An 18,380-nucleotide genomic window follows, 5' to 3' on the forward strand; every position below is an offset into this window, starting at 1 on the left:
AACCTTTTTCCACCTTGTTATTTTAGGGTATTGTGTGTACATTGATGAGGATTTTTTATTTTTATTTAACCAATTATAGAATTACGATGTAAAGCAACAAACAGTGGAAACATTAGAATACTTTCTGAATGTATTTAGTATGAATTTTTAGTTTAACTGTCGTTTTCTGAAAATCGGTGTGTGTGAGACATACAGTCACGTTTATGGGCTGTGTTTGTGTGTCACTTAAGGATAGAGTGAGTTCAGCTTCAAAAGCTTGAGATCTACTGTAGGACTGCTATTGAACTGAACCTGAGAATTATTCATTTACTAAATGTAACCATTATTGTTGAAAAAAAAATATATATTTTCAAACAAGAGCTCAGACCCTGGCCTTCTGTCTGTTAAAAGACCACCTCCACAAATGAAAGAACTTGTTCATCTTGCACAAGAAAATTAAAGCAGATATTCCTCTTGAAAAGGAGCCCAAGCTCTCCACTTTTCTGAAGAAGCACTGCAAGCAGGGAGGATCCTACGCCATCTGCTTACTGCGTACCTGCCAGAGCACTATCAAATCAAACAAAATATAATTTTATTTCTCACATACACATGTTTAGCAGATGTTATTGCAGGTGTAGAGAAATGCTATCCACAATATGAGCAGGACATCAAAGATGCTGTAGAGGGAAAGACATTAAGACATCCTTGATGAGACGACCGATGCGTTTGGAATATGTGCATTCGCCATTCTACTCCAGCCAGTGGGTGAGTTACCTGTTGTAGGAGACCAGGCTTTCTTGGATGAAGGAAACTTTTACCACTGTGCCCAGAGTTGTAATTTCCTGTCTCCACAACAATGGGGTTGAGTAACAATGTGTGGGCTTTTGTAAGCGACTCACGTCACCTGCCTTGCACATCTCCTGAGCCCGGTGATGGAGGTTTTTCCAGAGGCGTTTTGAGGACATGAACAGGCTGTGTGTTCTGGTGTAGAAGGTGTCCTGTCAGACTCCCTAGTGTCATCTGGAGCTGAGCGCATTCATACTGGATAATGGTAATTCTCCTGTGTTTGCTGTGCAGACCACGTGGGGCTCCTGGATACGTGCTGTGGAGTACCTGACAGAGTACATGGATGAGGCTCACAGACTTCACTACAAACAGAAAGGGCCAAGTGTGTCCAAGGCTTTTATGAGCTGCGGTGGGAACACAAGGCCCAGCTGAAGGCCCAGGCAGTGTTCATTGTGGAGCATTGTGTGGAGATAGCGGCTAAACTGACAAAACTGGAGGAGTGTTCTGTGCCAACAGCCCACAACATCTCCAGCAAGCAGGAGGAGACGGCTGTGCCAACAGCCCACAACATCTCCAGCAAGCTGGAGGAGACGGCTGTGCCAACAGCCCACAACATCGCCAGCAAGTAGGAGGACACCTCTGTGACATCAGCCCACAACATCGCCCAGCAAGCAGGAGGAGACCTCTGTGCCAACAGCCCACAACATCGCCCAGCAAGCAGGAGGAGACCTCTGTGCCAACAGCCCACAACATCTCCCAGCAAGCAGGAGGAGACCTCTGTGCCAACAGCCCACAACATCGCCCAGCAAGCAGGAGGAGACCTCTGTGCCAACAGCCCACAACATCTCCCAGCAAGCAGGAGGAGACCTCTGTGCCTTCAGCCTACAACATCGCCCAGCAAGCAGGAGGAGACCTCTGTGCCATCAGCCCACAACATCGCCCAGCAAGCAGGAGGAGACCTCTGTGCCAACAGCCCACAACATCGCCCAGCAAGCAGGAGGAGACCTCTGTGCCAACAGCCCACAACATCGCCCAGCAAGCAGGAGGAGACCTCTGCGCCTTCAGCCCACAACATCGCCCAGCAAGCAGGAAGAGACCTCTGTGCCATCAGCCCACAACATCGCCCAGCAAGCAGGAGGAGACCTCTGTGCCATCAGCCCACAACATCGCCCAGCAAGCAGGAGGAGACCTCTGCGCCAACAGCCCACAACATCGCCCAGCAAGCAGGAGGAGACCTCTGCGCCAACAGCCCACAACCTCTGTGCCAGCCCACAACATCGCTCAGCAAGCAGAAGGAGACCTCTGTGCCAACAGCCCACAACATCTCCAGCGAGCTGGAGGACCTGAAAATGTAGTTTGAGTACGGCAGAGCAGCTGGGACTGACGACTGGCACCCTCATAAAACGAAGGAGTTGTTCCAGGCTGCCATGACAGCATGCTCCATCAAACTGCAGTCCAGGCTGCCATGACAGCATGCTCCATCAAACTGCAGTCCAGGCTGCCATGACAAGCATGCTCCATCAAACTGCAGTCCAGGCTGCCATGACAGCATGCTCCATCAAACTGCAGTCCAGGCTGCCATGACAGCATGCTCCATCAAACTGCAGTCCAGGCTGCCATGACAGCATGCTCCATCAAACTGCAGTCCAGGCTGCCATGACAGCATGCTCCATCAAACTGCAGTCCAGGCTGCCATGACAGCATGCTCCATCAAACTGCAGACCAGGCTGCCATGACAGCATGCTCCATCAAACTGCAGACCAGGCTGCCATGACAGCATGCTCCATCAAACTGCAGACCAGGCTGCCATGACAGCATGCTCCATCAAACTGCAGACCAGGCTGCCATGACAGCATGCTCCATCAAACTGCAGTCCAGGCTGCCATGACAGCATGCTCCATCAAACTGCAGTCCAGGCTGCCATGACAGCATGCTCCATCAAACTGCAGACCAGGCTGCCATGACAGCATGCTCCATCAAACTGCAGACCAGGCTGCCATGACAGCATGCTCCATCAAACTGCAGACCAGGCTGCCATGACAGCATGCTCCATCAAACTGCAGACCAGGCTGCCATGACAGCATGCTCCATCAAACTGCAGTCCAGGCTGCCATGACAGCATGCTCCATCAAACTGCAGACCAGGCTGCCATGACAGCATGCTCCATCAAACTGCAGTCCAGGCTGCCATGACAGCATGCTCCATCAAACTGCAGACCAGGCTGCCATGACAGCATGCTCCATCAAACTGCAGACCAGGCTGCCATGACAGCATGCTCCATCAAACTGCAGACCAGGCTGCCATGACAGCATGCTCCATCAAACTGCAGACCAGGCTGCCATGACAGCATGCTCCATCAAACTGCAGACCAGGCTGCCATGACAGCATGCTCCATCAAACTGCAGACCATGCTGGAGAAGCACCACTGTCTTTCCTTGTTCACGTCACTAACTGTTCTAGATCCAGCCCAAGTGGTTGGAGCAAGAAACCACACTAAGGACTATGTCCATGCCAACCCTGCTCTTAGCCGGGTGTCTGCAGAGGAGTGGCACAGATACATGGGCAAAGACAAGGTAAACTCTATGGAAGTGAGTGCAGTGGACTGGTGGGTAGTTAGGCAGGATAGGATGCCAGTCTTAGTTCACATTACGGCGATACATTGGTTCCTCCCCACTACCTCAGTGGATGTAGAGAGACTTTCCTCACATTATCAGTGTCACACCCTGACCATAGTTTGCTTTGTATGTTTCTATGTTTTGGTTGGTCAGGGTGTGAGCTGAGTGGGCATTCTATGTTACATGTCTAGTTTGTCTAGTTCTATGTTTGGCCTGATATGGTTCTCAATCACAGGCAGGTGTTCGTCATTGTCTCTGATTGGGAACCATATTTAGGTAGCCTGTTTGGTGTTGGGTTTTGCTGGGTGATTGTCCTTGTTCCTGTCTCTGTGTTACTTTGCACCAGTATTAGGCTGTTTCGGTTTTCGTGGCAAGGTTTATTGTTTTTGTATTTGATTGGTGTTTACTTTGTCTCATTAAACATGGATCACAATAGCCACGCCACATTTTGGTCCGACTCTCCTTTACATACAGAAAACCCTTACAATCAGATGCTACTTAGTCAGTGAAAACTTAGAAAATGTTGTTGATTGCAAAGTATAATAGCGCTGAGCACTAAAAATCATGTCAATCACAATCTAACCCACCAACTCGACCACTCTTTCTGCGTTTTGATATGAAACAATTTGATAATAGTTAATGAATAGATATATGGTGAATGGAACGAAGAGACATGTATATAGATAGATGGATTCCTCAATGCATTATTCGTATGTATATGCTTTTGCATTATTTATTTGTCTCTCATATTTTTCCGTAAGGAAAAGTTTACGGTAAAAATGTATTGCAAGGGTTGAGTAGACGTTTTTTTTGTTGAAAGCTTAGTAGAAGGATATCCGTTGGATCATTATCATCAAATACACAGAATTAAGCATTTATTTATGTAAAACCATGTTCCCAATGTTATTACATAATGTTTGTACTCCAAAGGCAAAAATAAGAGGTACGGTGTGGATAAAATGCACCGTCGAATTCAGGTCCCAGTTGGTGGAGTGTTATATTAACACGCTGTCTTTAAGGTTGAGTTGGTGGAGTGTTATATTAACAAGCTGTCTTTAAGGGTGAGTTGGTGGAGTGTTATATTAACAAGCTGTCTTTAAGGGTGAGTTGGTGGAGTGTTATATTAACAAGCTGTCTTTAAGGGTGAGTTGGTGGAGTGTTATATTAACAAGCTGTCTTTAAGGGTGAGTTGGTGGAGTGTTATATTAACAAGCTGTCTTTAAGGGTGGAGTGTTATATTGACACGCTGTCTTTAAGGTTGAGTTGGTGGAGTGTTATATTAACAAGCTGTCTTTAAGGGTGAGTTGGTGGAGTGTTATATTAACAAGCTGTCTTTAAGGGTGAGTTGGTGGAGTGTTATATTGACAAGCTGTCTTTAAGGGTGAGTTGGTGGAGTGTTATATTAACAAGCTGTCTTTAAGGGTGAGTTGGTGGAGTGTTATATTAACAAGCTGTCTTTAAGGGTGAGTTGGTGGAGTGTTATATTAACAAGCTGTCTTTAAGGGTGAGTTGGTGGAGTGTTATATTAACAAGCTGTCTTTAAGGGTGAGTTGGTGGAGTGTTATATTAACAAGCTGTCTTTAAGGGTGAGTTGGTGGAGTGTTATATTAACAAGCTGTCTTTAAGGTTGAGTTGGTGGAGTGTTATATTAACAAGCTGTCTTTAAGGGTGAGTTGGTGGAGTGTTATATTAACAAGCTGTCTTTAAGGGTGAGTTTCAACGCTACGTGTTGCTGTTTGTTTATTGCCGATGTTGCAGTGCTGAGAATGATGTTGGCATTTTAATCACATGTTTGTGGCATTAAGGATTACATGCGTGGGTAGAATTCAATCACCAGATGCTCTGTTGTCAGAAAGGCCTTTTAAAAGCAAATCATTATTCTGTGGCTATTTAACACTCAGCACTATGTGTGTATTCTGATGTCTGCATACAAATGTTTTCTAACATACAGTATAAGCAATAGCCGTGTGTGTGTGTGTGTGTGTGTGTGTGTGTGTGTGTGTGTGTGTGTGTGTGTGTGTGTGTGTGTGTGTGTGTGTGTGTGTGTGTGTGTGTGTGTGTGTGTGTGTGTGTGTGTGTGTGTGTGTGTGTGTGTGTGTGTGTGTGTGCATTTTCTTCACAAGATAACAAGGTTCCTTATTTTCCTTAGACACAATATATATATTTTTTCTCTTTCTCTCTGACGATGCACTGTGCTGACCCATATACACTTCCTGCTCCGAGGCAATATACCATATCTCTTTGTCTCTCTCTCTCTCTCTCTCTCTCTCTCTCTCTCTCTCTCTCTCTCTCTCTCTCTCTCTCTCTCTCTCTCTCTCTCTCTCTCTCTCTCTCACTCTCTCCTCTCTCTCACACTCTCTCCTCTCTCTCACACTCTCCCCTCTCTCTCACACTCTCTGTCTCTCTCCTCTCTCTCCCTCCCCCCCTCTCCCTCTCCCCCCTCTACCTCTCCTCTCTCTCCCTCTCCCCCTTCTCCCTCTCCCCCTCTCCCTCTCCTCTCTCTCACACTCTCTCGTCTCTCTCACACTCTCTCCTTTCTCACACTCTCTCGTCTCTCTCACACTCTCTCCTTTCTCACACTCTCTCCTCTCTCTCACACTCTCTCCTCTCTCACACGCTCCCTTCTCTCTCACACTCTCCGTCTCCCTCTCTCTCTTTCTCTCTCCCTAATTTAGACCAGTTAATATCACCAATGTATTTCTATTGAATTTAACCATTTATTTATTAGTGAGGAGAGACACGTTGGGCTGGATAGCCATAGGCTGCAGTGCACTGTAGCTGAAGGAGAAAGTTAGTTGGAAGCGCTGATAGTCAGCCATTTTATTAGTAGCATTGGGATAAAACTATGCTTTGATAATATAATTCCCAGAGATAGTGAGTTTCAGTTCAACAAGAAGAGGGGGATATCTTGGAATTAAAGGCACTGTTACACTGCCCCAAAATCCTTGCTGTGAGCCTTTTAGATATTTCTTTGCCAGCTAATATGGTAACATTCATTTACATTTTATTCATTAGATGTGTTTTGCACTCCAAGGATATCATTAGGAGATCAGACTATGGGCGTTTGCTTCACAGTGTTTAATCTCTGTGTCCTCAAACTTTACACACATTCACTTCTGGATGCATTATAAAGCATATGAACATGAAGTTTTGTTTTATTAAAATGTATTTATTAAATTGATATCTAACATGAATTTGATTTGCAGTAGGGACTCGTTTACAGTGAACCCCTCTGGTGATTTACTGGGGTAAGGATGTGATCCCATGTCCTGTCGAGTCTGTAGGGTCCTAACACCCTCTAGTCCTCCCCACCTCCAATCCTCCATCCGCTCCAGCCATGGAGGCCTGTTCTGAGCCTGGGAGTTGGAGTGGATCCATTACCCAGAACGGGAAGATAAGGAATGGGCCGTCGTGCATCACCCTAATGGTCTCACCCGTCATGGGGTGGGATGAGCCGGGTCTCCCCCTGTGCTGGCTAAGTGCTCCTGGAGGTCGATGGAGGGCCGCGATGCGTTAATGCTCCCACCCTATCAGAGCCTCAGCCGTCAGTCACAGTCAAAGATGGCAGAGATGCCTCATCAAAACTACGGCTCCTGGTCGGATCGCCGGCCAACTCCATTTCCAGCTTTACAGGAAGACTCCGGGATGATTCCAGAGGGTCTGGATGGTAGAAGTACCACAGAGATGATTTGTTCAGGGAAATCTAGATCCGGTCCAAGCCAATCACTGTAGAGTGGAATGAGGAAGACATATCTAGAGTGTCCAAGACAGTTATTTAAGTGGAAAGACACAGATAATAGATCTGAGGAAGAATTGGAGGCTGATAACCTATTTTATGATTACATACTACTATTAAGCAAAAAGGCATGAATGGGTGTGGTAAATGGCCAATATACCACTGCTAAGGGTGCCTGGACACAGCCCTTAGCCGTGGTATATTGGCCATATACCACAAACACCCGAGGTGCTTTATTGTGATTATAAACTGGTTACCAACGAAATTAGAGAAGTAAAAATGCATATTTTGTCATACCCACTGTATACGGTCTGATATACCACGGCTGTCAACCAATCAACATTCAGGACTCGAACCACACAGTTTTTAAGGTCTGATATACAACAGTTTGCCAGCCAACTTACATGCGGATCTTATAGTGATCATTTATTCAGCTCACAAAATCAGCTACATAATTAAATGGGAAAAATATTTTAAATTTACTGGTTTTAAAATACATTAATATAAATGCAAATCCTTTCAAGTGATGGAATTCACATACCATTTATTAATCTATTATTTAAAGAGATAGTAGTTAAATATTAAATTATATTTAACGGCCTCAACGCAGAATATAATCCTAATCCTGAAAATATAGAAAATTCTCTTTTAACGTGACCTTAAATAGCTTTACACTTAGATTCAATATTTACTTGAGCTTTGGCCATCGTCTTCTAAAATCAATTGTTTTGTCCTTCTGTAGCTCAGTTGGTAGAGCATGGCGCTTGTAACGCCAGGGTAGTGGGTTCGATTCCCGGGACCACCCATACGTAGAATGTATGCACACATGACTGTAAGTCGCTTTGGATAAAAGCGTCTGCTAAATGGCATATATTATTATTTATTATTTTACCCTAAAATAAACACACGAGTATTACACACACATGTTCTATGAAAATGCTTCAGTCCTCTTCAAGCCTCGAAGTCGGCTCCCAAAATGCTTCAGTCCTCTTCAAGCCTCGAAGTCGGCTCCCAAAATGCTTCAGTCCTCTTCAAGCCTCGAAGTCGGCTCCCAAAATGCTTCAGTCCTCTTCAAGCCTCGAAGTCGGCTCCCAAAATGCTTCAGTCCTCTTCAAGCCTCGAAGTCGGCTCCCAAAATGTCATTTCAAAACGATGTTGTTTCCACAGAAATAGTATTGACATTTCGTGAGTACAACATGCTGTCTATTTCACAGAAGGACACAGTAGCTTCCCCATGTAGGTGGTGAGCCCAGTGGTCTATAGACATGAATTCACCCTGAGGGAGATAATGTACACTCTCCTCTCCTCTGTGTCATTACCCCTGGCACAAAGAGCTGGATAATGCCTTGTGACCGCTCCATGTGACACTGCCCTTTCCCTTGGTTCTCCACGCTAACCCCCCATATCTGGACGTCTGACAGTGACAGTTCAGTCGGGGGGGGGGGAGGGGCAGCGGGCGCCACAGTGACACATGTCAAAGGGTTGAAAATGAAGATCTAATTCACTGAACTACCTCTCCAGTGTCCCCCCCTCTATTCCTCCCTCTCCAGTGTCCCCCCCCTCTATTCCTCCCTCTCCAGTGTCCCGTCCCCCTCTATTCCTCCCTCTCCAGTGTCCCGTCCCCCTCTATTCCTCCCTCTCCAGTGTCCCCCCCTCTATTCCTCCCTCTCCAGTGTCCCCCTCTATTCCTCCCTCTCCAGTGCCCCCCTCTATTCCTCCCTCTCCAGTGTCCCCCCTCTATTCCTCCCTCTCCAGTGTCCCCTTCCTCTATTCCTCCCTCTCCAGTGTCCCCCCTCTATTCCTCCCTCTCCAGTGTCCCCCCTCTATTCCTTCATCTCCAGTGTCCCCCTCTATTCCTCCCTCTCCAATGTGTCCCCCTCTATTCCTCCCTCTCCAGTGTCCGCCCCCCTCTATTCCTCCCTCTCCAGTGACCCCCCTCTATTCCTCCCTCTCCAGTGTCCCCCCTATTCCTTCCTCTCCAGTGTCCCCCCCCCTCTATTCCTTCCTCTCCAGTCCCCCTCTATTCCTCCCTCTCCAGTCCCCCCTCTATTCCTTCCTCTCCAGTCCCCCCTCTATTCCTCCCTCTCCAGTCCCCCCTCTATTCCTCCCTCTCCAGTGTCCCCCCTCTATTCCTCCCTCTCCAGTGTTCCCCCCTCTATTCCTCCCTCTCCAGTGTCCCCCCCTCTATTCCTCCCTCTCCAGTGTCCCCCCTCTATTCCTCCCTCTCCAGTGTCCGCCCCCTCTATTCCTCCCTCTCCAGTGTTCCCCCCTCTATTCCTCCCTCTCCAGTGTCCCCCTCTATTCCTCCCTCTCCAGTGTCCCCCCCCCTCTATTCCTCCCTCTCCAGTGACCCCCCCCTCTATTCCTCCTCTCCAGTCCCCCCTCTATTCCTCCCTCTCCAGTGTCCCCCTCTATTCCTCCTATCCAGTGACCCCCCTCTATTCCTCCTCTCCAGCCCCCCTCTATTCCTCCCTCTCCAGTGTCCCCCCTCTATTCCTCCCTCTCCAGTGTTCCCCCCCTCTATTCCTCCCTCTCCAGTGTCCCCCTCTATTCCTCCCTCTCCAGTGTCCCCCCTCTATTCCTCCCTCTCCAGTGTTCCCCCCTCTATTCCTCCTCTCCAGTGTCCCCCCTCTATTCCTCCCTCTCAGTGTTCCCCCTCTATTCCTCCCTCTCCAGTGTTCCCCCCTCTATTCCTCCCTCTCCAGTGTCCCCCCGCTCTATTCCTCCCTCTCCAGTGTCCCCCTCTATTCCTCCCTCTCCAGTGTCCCCCCCCTCTATTCCTCCCTCTCCAGTGTCCCCCCTCCATTCCTCCCTCTCCAGTGTCCCCCTCTATTCCTCCCTCTCCAGTGGCCCCCCTCTATTCCTCCCTCTCCAGTGTCCCCCCTCTATTCCTCCCTCTCCAGTGTCCCCCTCTATTCCTCCCTCTCCAGTGTCCCCCTCTATTCCTCCCTCTCCAGTGTCCCCCCCCTCTATTCCTCCCTCTCCAGTGTCCCCCCTCTATTCCTCCCTCTTCAGTGTCCCCCTCTATTCCTCCCTCTCCAGTGTCCCCCCTCTATTCCTCCCTCTCCAGTTCCCCCCTATTCCTTCCTCTCCAGTCCCCCCTCTATTCCTCCCTCTCCAGTGTCCCCCCTCTATTCCTCCCTCTCCAGTGTTCCCCCTCTCTTCCTCCCTCTCCAGTGTCCCCCTCTATTCCTCCCTCTCCAGTGTCCCCCCCTCTATTCCTCCCTCTCCAGTGTCCCCCCTCTATTCCTCCCTCTCCAGTGTCCCCCCCTCTATTCCTCCCTCTCCAGTGTCCCCCCCCTCTATTCCTCCCTCTCCAGTTCCCCCCTCTATTCCTTCCTCTCAGTCCCCCCTCTATTCCTTCCTCTCCAGTCCCCCCCTCTATTCCTTCCTCTCCAGCCCCCTCTATTCCTCCCTCTCCAGTCCCCCTCTATTCCTCCCTCTCCAGTGACCCCCCTCTATTCCTCCTCTCCAGTGACCCCCCTCTATTCCTCCCTCTCCAGTCCCCCCTCTATTCCTCCCTCTCCAGTGTCCCCCCTCTATTCCTCCCTCTCCAGTGTCCCCCCTCTATTCCTCCCTCTCCAGTGTCCCCCTCTATTCCTCCCTCTCCAGTGTCCCCCTCTATTCCTCCTCTCCAGCGTCCCCCCTCTATTCCTCCCTCTCCAGTGTTCCCCCCCTCTATTCCTCCCTCTCCCCCCCCTCTATTCCTCCCTCTCCAGTGCCCCCCTCTATTCCTCCCTCTCCAGTACCCCCCTCGATTCCTCCCTCTCCAGTGTTCCCCCTCTATTCCTCCCTCTCCAGTGTCCCCCCTCTATTCCTCCCTCTCCAGTGTCCCCCCCTCTATTCCTCCCTCTCCAGTGCCCCCCTTCTATTCCTCCTCTCCAGTGTCCCCCTCTATTCCTCCCTCTCCAGTGTCCCCCTTCTATTCCTCCCTCTCCAGTGTCCCCCCTATTCCTCCCTCTCCAGTGTCCCCCTCTATTCCTCCCTCCAGTGCCCCCCCCTCTATTCCTCCCTCTCCAGTGCCCCCCCTCTATTCCTCCCTCTCCAGTGCCCCCCCTCTATTCCTCCCTCTCCAGTGTCCCCCCTCTATTCCTCCCTCTCCAGTGTCCCCCCTCTATTCCTCCTCTCCAGTGTCCCCCCTCTATTCCTCCCTCTCCAGTGACCCCCCTCTATTCCTCCCTCTCCAGTGTCCCCCCTATTCCTCCCTCTCCAGTGTCCCCCCCTCTATTCCTCCCTCTCCAGTGTCCCCCCTATTCCTCCCTCTCCAGTGTGTGTCCCCCCTCTATTCCTCCCTCTCCAGTGCCCCCCTCTATTCCTCCCTCTCCAGTGTCCCCCCTCTATTCCTCCCTCTCCAGTGTCCCCCCCTCTATTCCTCCCTCTCCAGTGTCCCCCCCCCCTCTATTCCTCCCTCTCCAGTGTCCCCCCCTCTATTCCTCCCTCTCCAGTGCCCCCCTCTATTCCTCCCTCTCCAGTGTCCCCCCTCTATTCCTCCCTCTCCAGTCCCCCTATTCCTCCCTCTCCAGTGCCCCCTCTATTCCTCCCTCTCCAGTGTCCCCCTCTATTCCTCCCTCTCCAGTGACCCCCCTCTATTCCTCCCTCCAGTGTCCCCCTCTATTCCTCCCTCTCCAGTGTCCCCCCCCCTATTCCTCCCTCTCCAGTGTGTCCCCCTCTATTCCTCCCTCTCCAGTGTCCCCCCTTCTATTCCTCCCTCTCCAGTGTCCCCCCTATTCCTCCCTCTCCAGTGTCCCCCTCTATTCCTCCCTCTCAGTGTCCCCCCCCTCTATTCCTCCCTCTCCAGTGTCCCCCTCTATTCCTCCTCTCCAGTGCCCCCCTCTATTCCTCCCTCTCCAGTGTCCCCCCTCTATTCCTCCCTCTCCAGTGACCCCCCTCTATTCCTCCCTCTCCAGTGTCCCCCTCTATTCCTCCCTCTCCAGTGTCCCCCCTCTATTCCTCCCTCTCCAGTGTCCCCCCTATTCCTCCCTCTCCAGTGTGTGTCCCCCCTCTATTCCTCCCTCTCCAGTGCCCCCCCCTCTATTCCTCCCTCTCCAGTGTCCCCCCTCTATTCCTCCTCTCCAGTGACCCCCCTCTATTCCTCCCTCTCCAGTGTCCCCCCCCCCCTCTATTCCTCCCTCTCCAGTGTCCCCCCCTCTATTCCTCCCTCTCCAGTGCCCCCCCCTCTATTCCTCCCTCTCCAGTGTCCCCCCTCTATTCCTCCCTCTCCAGTCCCCCCTATTCCTCCCTCTCCAGTGCCCCCCTCTATTCCTCCCTCTCCAGTGTCCCGCCCTCTATTCCTCCCTCTCCAGTGACCCCCCTCTATTCCTCCCTCTCCAGTGTCCCCCTCTATTCCTCCCTCTCCAGTGTCCCCCCTCTATTCCTCCCTCTCCAGTGACCCCCTCTATTCCTCCCTCTCCAGTGTCCCCCCTCTATTCCTCCCTCTCCAGTGTCCCCCTCTATTCCTCCCTCTCCAGTGACCCCCCTCTATTCCTCCCTCTCCAGTGCCCCCCTCTATTCCTCCCTCTCCAGTCCCCCTATTGCTCCCTCTCCAGTGTCCCCCCCTCTATTCCTCCCTCTCCAGTGTCCCCCTCTATTCCTCCCTCTCCAGTGACCCCCACCTCTATTCCTCCCTCTCCAGTGTCCCCCCTCTATTCCTCCCTCTCCAGTGACCCCCCTCTATTCCTCCCTCTCCAGTGTTCCCCCTCTATTCCTCCCTCTCCAGTGTCCCCCCTCTATTCCTCCCTCTCCAGTGCCCCCCCATCCCCCTCTATTCCTCCTCTCCAGTGACCCCCCCTCTATTCCTCCCTCTCCAGTGTCCCCCCTCTATTCCTCCCTCTCCAGTGTCCCCCCTCTATTCCTCCCTCTCCAGTGACCCCCTCTATTCCTCCCTCTCCAGTGCCCCCCTCTATTCCTCCCTCTCCAGTCCCCCCTATTGCTCCCTCTCCAGTGTCCCCCCCTCTATTCCTCCCTCTCCAGTGTCCCCCTCTATTCCTCCCTCTCCAGTGACCCCCACCTCTATTCCTCCTCTCCAGTGTCCCCCCTCTATTCCTCCCTCTCCAGTGACCCCCTCTATTCCTCCCTCTCCAGTGTTCCCCCCTCTATTCCTCCTCTCCAGTGTCCCCCCTCTATTCCTCCCTCTCCAGTGCCCCCCATCCCCCCTCTATTCCTCCCTCTCCAGTGCCCCCCTCTATTCCTCCCTCTCCCCACTCATCCCTCCCTTCCCTTGTCAGAGAGCTTGTCTTCCTTCTTCCTCAGTGAATGCCTGTCACTGGGATGGTGACGGATCTAGGTGAAACAGTTTTTTGTTTTTGACAACTGAATTCTGGTTTGGGTTTACACACTAAATTGAAAACAGCGAATCTAAATGGGAAAGAGAGCACAGAGTCAAAGTGTCAAGTAGACAAAATCATTTCAACGTTGTCTGACTCTCCTGATGCACCATGTTGGATTATGAAGAGACTTGCTGTCTCCCTCCTTTTATAATTTTATTATATATTGTCATTTAATGGGGACATATTACACCTGTCAGGAGGGGACAAATAGCCTTGCGCTTGTCAACAGGGAAGGGTATTAAAAAGGTCACTCATGACTTTTCCCTGGACAACAGCCTGTGTGTGTGTGTGTGTGTGCCAGTCGTAGGCCCACCAATGTAGCTAGCTTTGTCCAGGGAAATGAAACCTTGGCAAACTGATTTATATGTCACTGTGCAGAAGCACTATTTTTCATCTTTACCCCCCACTAATTTCAAAAAGGGGAAACAGTCGGAGTCGGAAAAAATAGAGTGAACAAATGTGAACAGTGATGAAGGCCAGTGACGAAGATGCTGTTGTCACGTTCTGACCTTCGTTCCTTTGGTCGTCCGATCCTTCTCGCTACTCCTCCTCAGAAGAGGAAGATGAGATCTGTTACAGCCAGTGACGAAGATGCTGGTGACTAGCTGACGCCAGCCTGGTGTGTTCATTCACCATGGCAATGGTCCGGATGGATGTATGTACCTGTTTATTGTCCGGATGGATGGATGTACCTGTATATTGTCTGGATGGATGTATGCACCTGTATATTGTCTGGATGGATGTATGCACCTGTATATTGTCTGGATGGATGTATGCACCTGTATATTGTCTGGATGGATGTATGCACCTGTATATTGTCTGGATGGATGTATGCACCTGTATATTGTCTGGATGGATGTATGCACCTGTATATTGTCTGGATGGATGTATGTACCTGTATATTGTCTGGATGGATGTATGCACCTGTATATTGTCTGGATGGATGTATGCACCTGTATATTGTCTGGATGGATGTATGCACCTGTATATTGTCTGGATGGATGTATGCACCTGTATATTGTCTGGATGGATGTATGTACCTGTATATTGTCTGGATGGATGTATGTACCTGTATATTGTCTGGATGGATGTATGCACCTGTATATTGTCTGGATGGATGTATGCACCTGTATATTGTCTGGATGGATGTATGCACCTGTATATTGTCTGGATGGATGTATGTACCTGTATATTGTCTGGATGGATGTATGTACCTGTATATTGTCTGGATGGATGTATGTACCTGTATATTGTCCGGATGTATGTATGTACCTGTATATTGTCTGGATGGATGTATGCACCTGTATATTGTCTGGATGGATGTACCTGTATATTGTCTGGATGGATGTATGCACCTGTATATTGTCTGGATGGATGTATGCACCTGTATATTGTCTGGATGGATGTATGCACCTGTATATTGTCTGGATGGATGTATGTACCTGTATATTGTCTGGATGTATGTACCTGTATATTGTCCGGATGGATGAATGCACCTGTATATTGTCTGGATGGATGAATGCACCTGTATATTGTCTGGATGGATGTATGTACCTGTATATTGTCTGGATGGATGTATGTACCTGTATATTGTCTGGATGGATGTATGTACCTGTATATTGTCTGGATGGATGTATGCACCTGTATATTGTCTGGATGGATGTACCTGTATATTGTCCGGATGGATGTATGTACCTGTATATTGTCTGGATGGATGTATGCACCTGTATATTGTCCGGATGGATGTATGTACCTGTATATTGTCTGGATGGATGTATGTACCTGTATATTGTCTGGATGGATGTATGTACCTGTATATTGTCCGGATGGATGTATGTACCTGTATATTGTCTGGATGGATGTATGCACCTGTATATTGTCTGGATGGATGTATGTACCTGTATATTGTCTGGATGGATGTATGCACCTGTTTATTGTCTGGATGGATGTACCTGTATATTGTCTGGATGGATGTATGCACCTGTATATTGTCTGGATGGATGTATGCACCTGTATATTGTCTGGATGGATGTATGCACCTGTATATTGTCTGGATGGATGTATGCACCTGTATATTGTCTGGATGGATGTATGCACCTGTATATTGTCTGGATGGATGTATGTACCTGTATATTGTCCGGATGGATGTATGCACCTGTATATTGTCTGGATGTATGTATGTACCTGTATATTGTCTGGATGGATGTATGCACCTGTATATTGTCTGGATGTATGTATGTACCTGTATATTGTCTGGATGGATGTATGCACCTGTATATTGTCTGGATGTATGTATGTACCTGTATATTGTCTGGATGGATGTATGCACCTGTATATTGTCTGGATGTATGTATGTACCTGTATATTGTCCGGATGGATGTATGCACCTGTATATTGTCTGGATGGATGTATGCACCTGTATATTGTCTGGATGGATGTATGCACCTGTATATTGTCTGGATGGATGTATGTACCTGTATATTGTCCGGATGGATGTATGTACCTGTATATTGTCTGGATGTATGTACCTGTATATTGTCTGGATGGATGTATGCACCTGTATATTGTCTGGATGGATGTATGCACCTGTATATTGTCTGGATGGATGTATGTACCTGTATATTGTCTGGATGGATGTATGCACCTGTATATTGTCTGGATGGATGTATGTACCTGTATATTGTCTGGATGGATGTACCTGTATATTGTCTGGATGGATGTACCTGTATATTGTCCGGATGGATGTATGTACCTGTATATTGTGTGGATGGATGTATGTACCTGTATATTGTCCGGATGGATGTATGTACCTGTATATTGTCTGGATGGATGTATGCACCAGTATATTGTCCGGATGGATGTATGCACCTGTATATTGTCTGGATGGATGTATGCACCTGTATATTGTCTGGATGGATGTATGTACCTGTATATTGTCTGGATGGATGTATGCACCTGTATATTGTCTGGATTGATGTATGCACCTGTATATTGTCCGGATGGATGTATGTACCTGTATATTGTCTGGATGGATGTATGTACCTTTATATTGTCTGGATGGATGTATGCACCTGTATATTGTCTGGATGGATGTATGTACCTGTATATTGTCCGGATGGATGTATGCACCTGTATATTGTCTGGATGGATGTATGCACCTGTATATTGTCTGGATGGATGTATGCACCTGTATATTGTCTGGATGGATGTATGCACCTGTATATTGTCTGGATGGATGTATGCACCTGTATATTGTCCGGATGTATGTACCTGTATATTGTCCGGATGGATGTATGTACCTGTATATTGTCCGGATGGATGTATGTACCTGTATATTGTCTGGATGGATGTATGTACCTGTATATTGTCTGGATGTATGTACCTGTATATTGTCTGGATGTATGTACCTGTATATTGTCCGGATGGATGTATGCACCTGTATATTGTCTGGATGGATGTATGCACCTGTATATTGTCTGGATGGATGTATGCACCTGTATATTGTCCGGATGGATGTATGCACCTGTATATTGTCTGGATGGATGTATGCACCTGTATATTGTCCGGATGGATGTATGCACCTGTATATTGTCTGGATGTATGTACCTGTATATTGTCCGGATGGATGTATGTACCTGTATATTGTCTGGATGGATGTATGCACCTGTATATTGTCTGGATGGATGTATGCACCTGTATATTGTCCGGATGGATGTATGTACCTGTTTATTGTCCGGATGGATGTATGCACCTGTATATTGTCTGGATGGATGTATGCACCTGTATATTGTCCGGATGGATGTATGCACCTGTATATTGTCTGGATGTATGTACCTGTATATTGTCCGGATGGATGTATGTACCTGTATATTGTCCGGATGGATGTATGTACCTGTTTATTGTCTGGATGGATGTATGCACCTGTATATTGTCTGGATGGATGTATGCACCTGTATATTGTCCGGATGGATGTATGTACCTGTTTATTGTCCGGATGGATGTATGCACCTGTATATTGTCTGGATGGATGTATGCACCTGTATATTGTCTGGATGGATGTATGCACCTGTATATTGTCCGGATGTATGTATGTACCTGTATATTGTCCGGATGTATGTATGTACCTGTATATTGCATCTCAAGGAAGAGAGCTAACCCTTTTGCCATGGCAATCTCCAGGATGGGACGTTCCCACAGAACCCTGGGAGCACAGGTGTGAAGGACATGAAAACTTGGACTGGACTAAATGGATGTCACTGTGTGAATTCATGTTTGGTTTGTTGTAAGAGTTCATGAAAGAGCTGTGAATGTCAGATGTCGTATTGTATGTTTTCTGATCTATGTATTTTTAAAGTGGCTGGATTGAAATGGTATGTTGTGTTGACTTGTCATCAGGCACCTTCCTGTTGTCCGGTCGTAACATTAACATTGAGTTGATTAGATTAGAATCTGGATGTGTTGTTCATGTCTTTTGTTTTCACTAGCGAAGTGCAAAGAAATATTAATTCAGGTTGAGGGGTGAGTCCCCGTCTTGAATTTGGTTAAAACGGGGGCAGTGAATTCGCTCATAGTTGTTACAAAGCTCCTGTGTATCAGACAGACTTTGTTTATTCTCTTAGAGATTGACTCTAAACTGAAGATACGGGAAACCATGTTAATAAGTAACCATGTTAAGTAACCATGTTAAGTAACCCATGTTAATAAGTAACCATGTTAAGTAACCCATGTTAATAAGTAACCATGTTAAGTAACCCATGTTAATAAGTAACCATGTTAAGTAACCATGTTAAGTAACCATTTTAAGTAACCCATGTTAATAAGTAACCATGTTAAGTAACCATTTTAAGTAACCCATGTTAATAAGTAACCATGTTAAGTAACCATTTTAAGTAACCCATGTTAATAAGTAACCATGTTAAGTAACCATGTTAAGTAACC

Source organism: Oncorhynchus keta, chromosome 13 (assembly GCF_023373465.1).
Source record: "Oncorhynchus keta strain PuntledgeMale-10-30-2019 chromosome 13, Oket_V2, whole genome shotgun sequence".
NCBI classification, from domain to species: domain Eukaryota; kingdom Metazoa; phylum Chordata; class Actinopteri; order Salmoniformes; family Salmonidae; genus Oncorhynchus; species Oncorhynchus keta.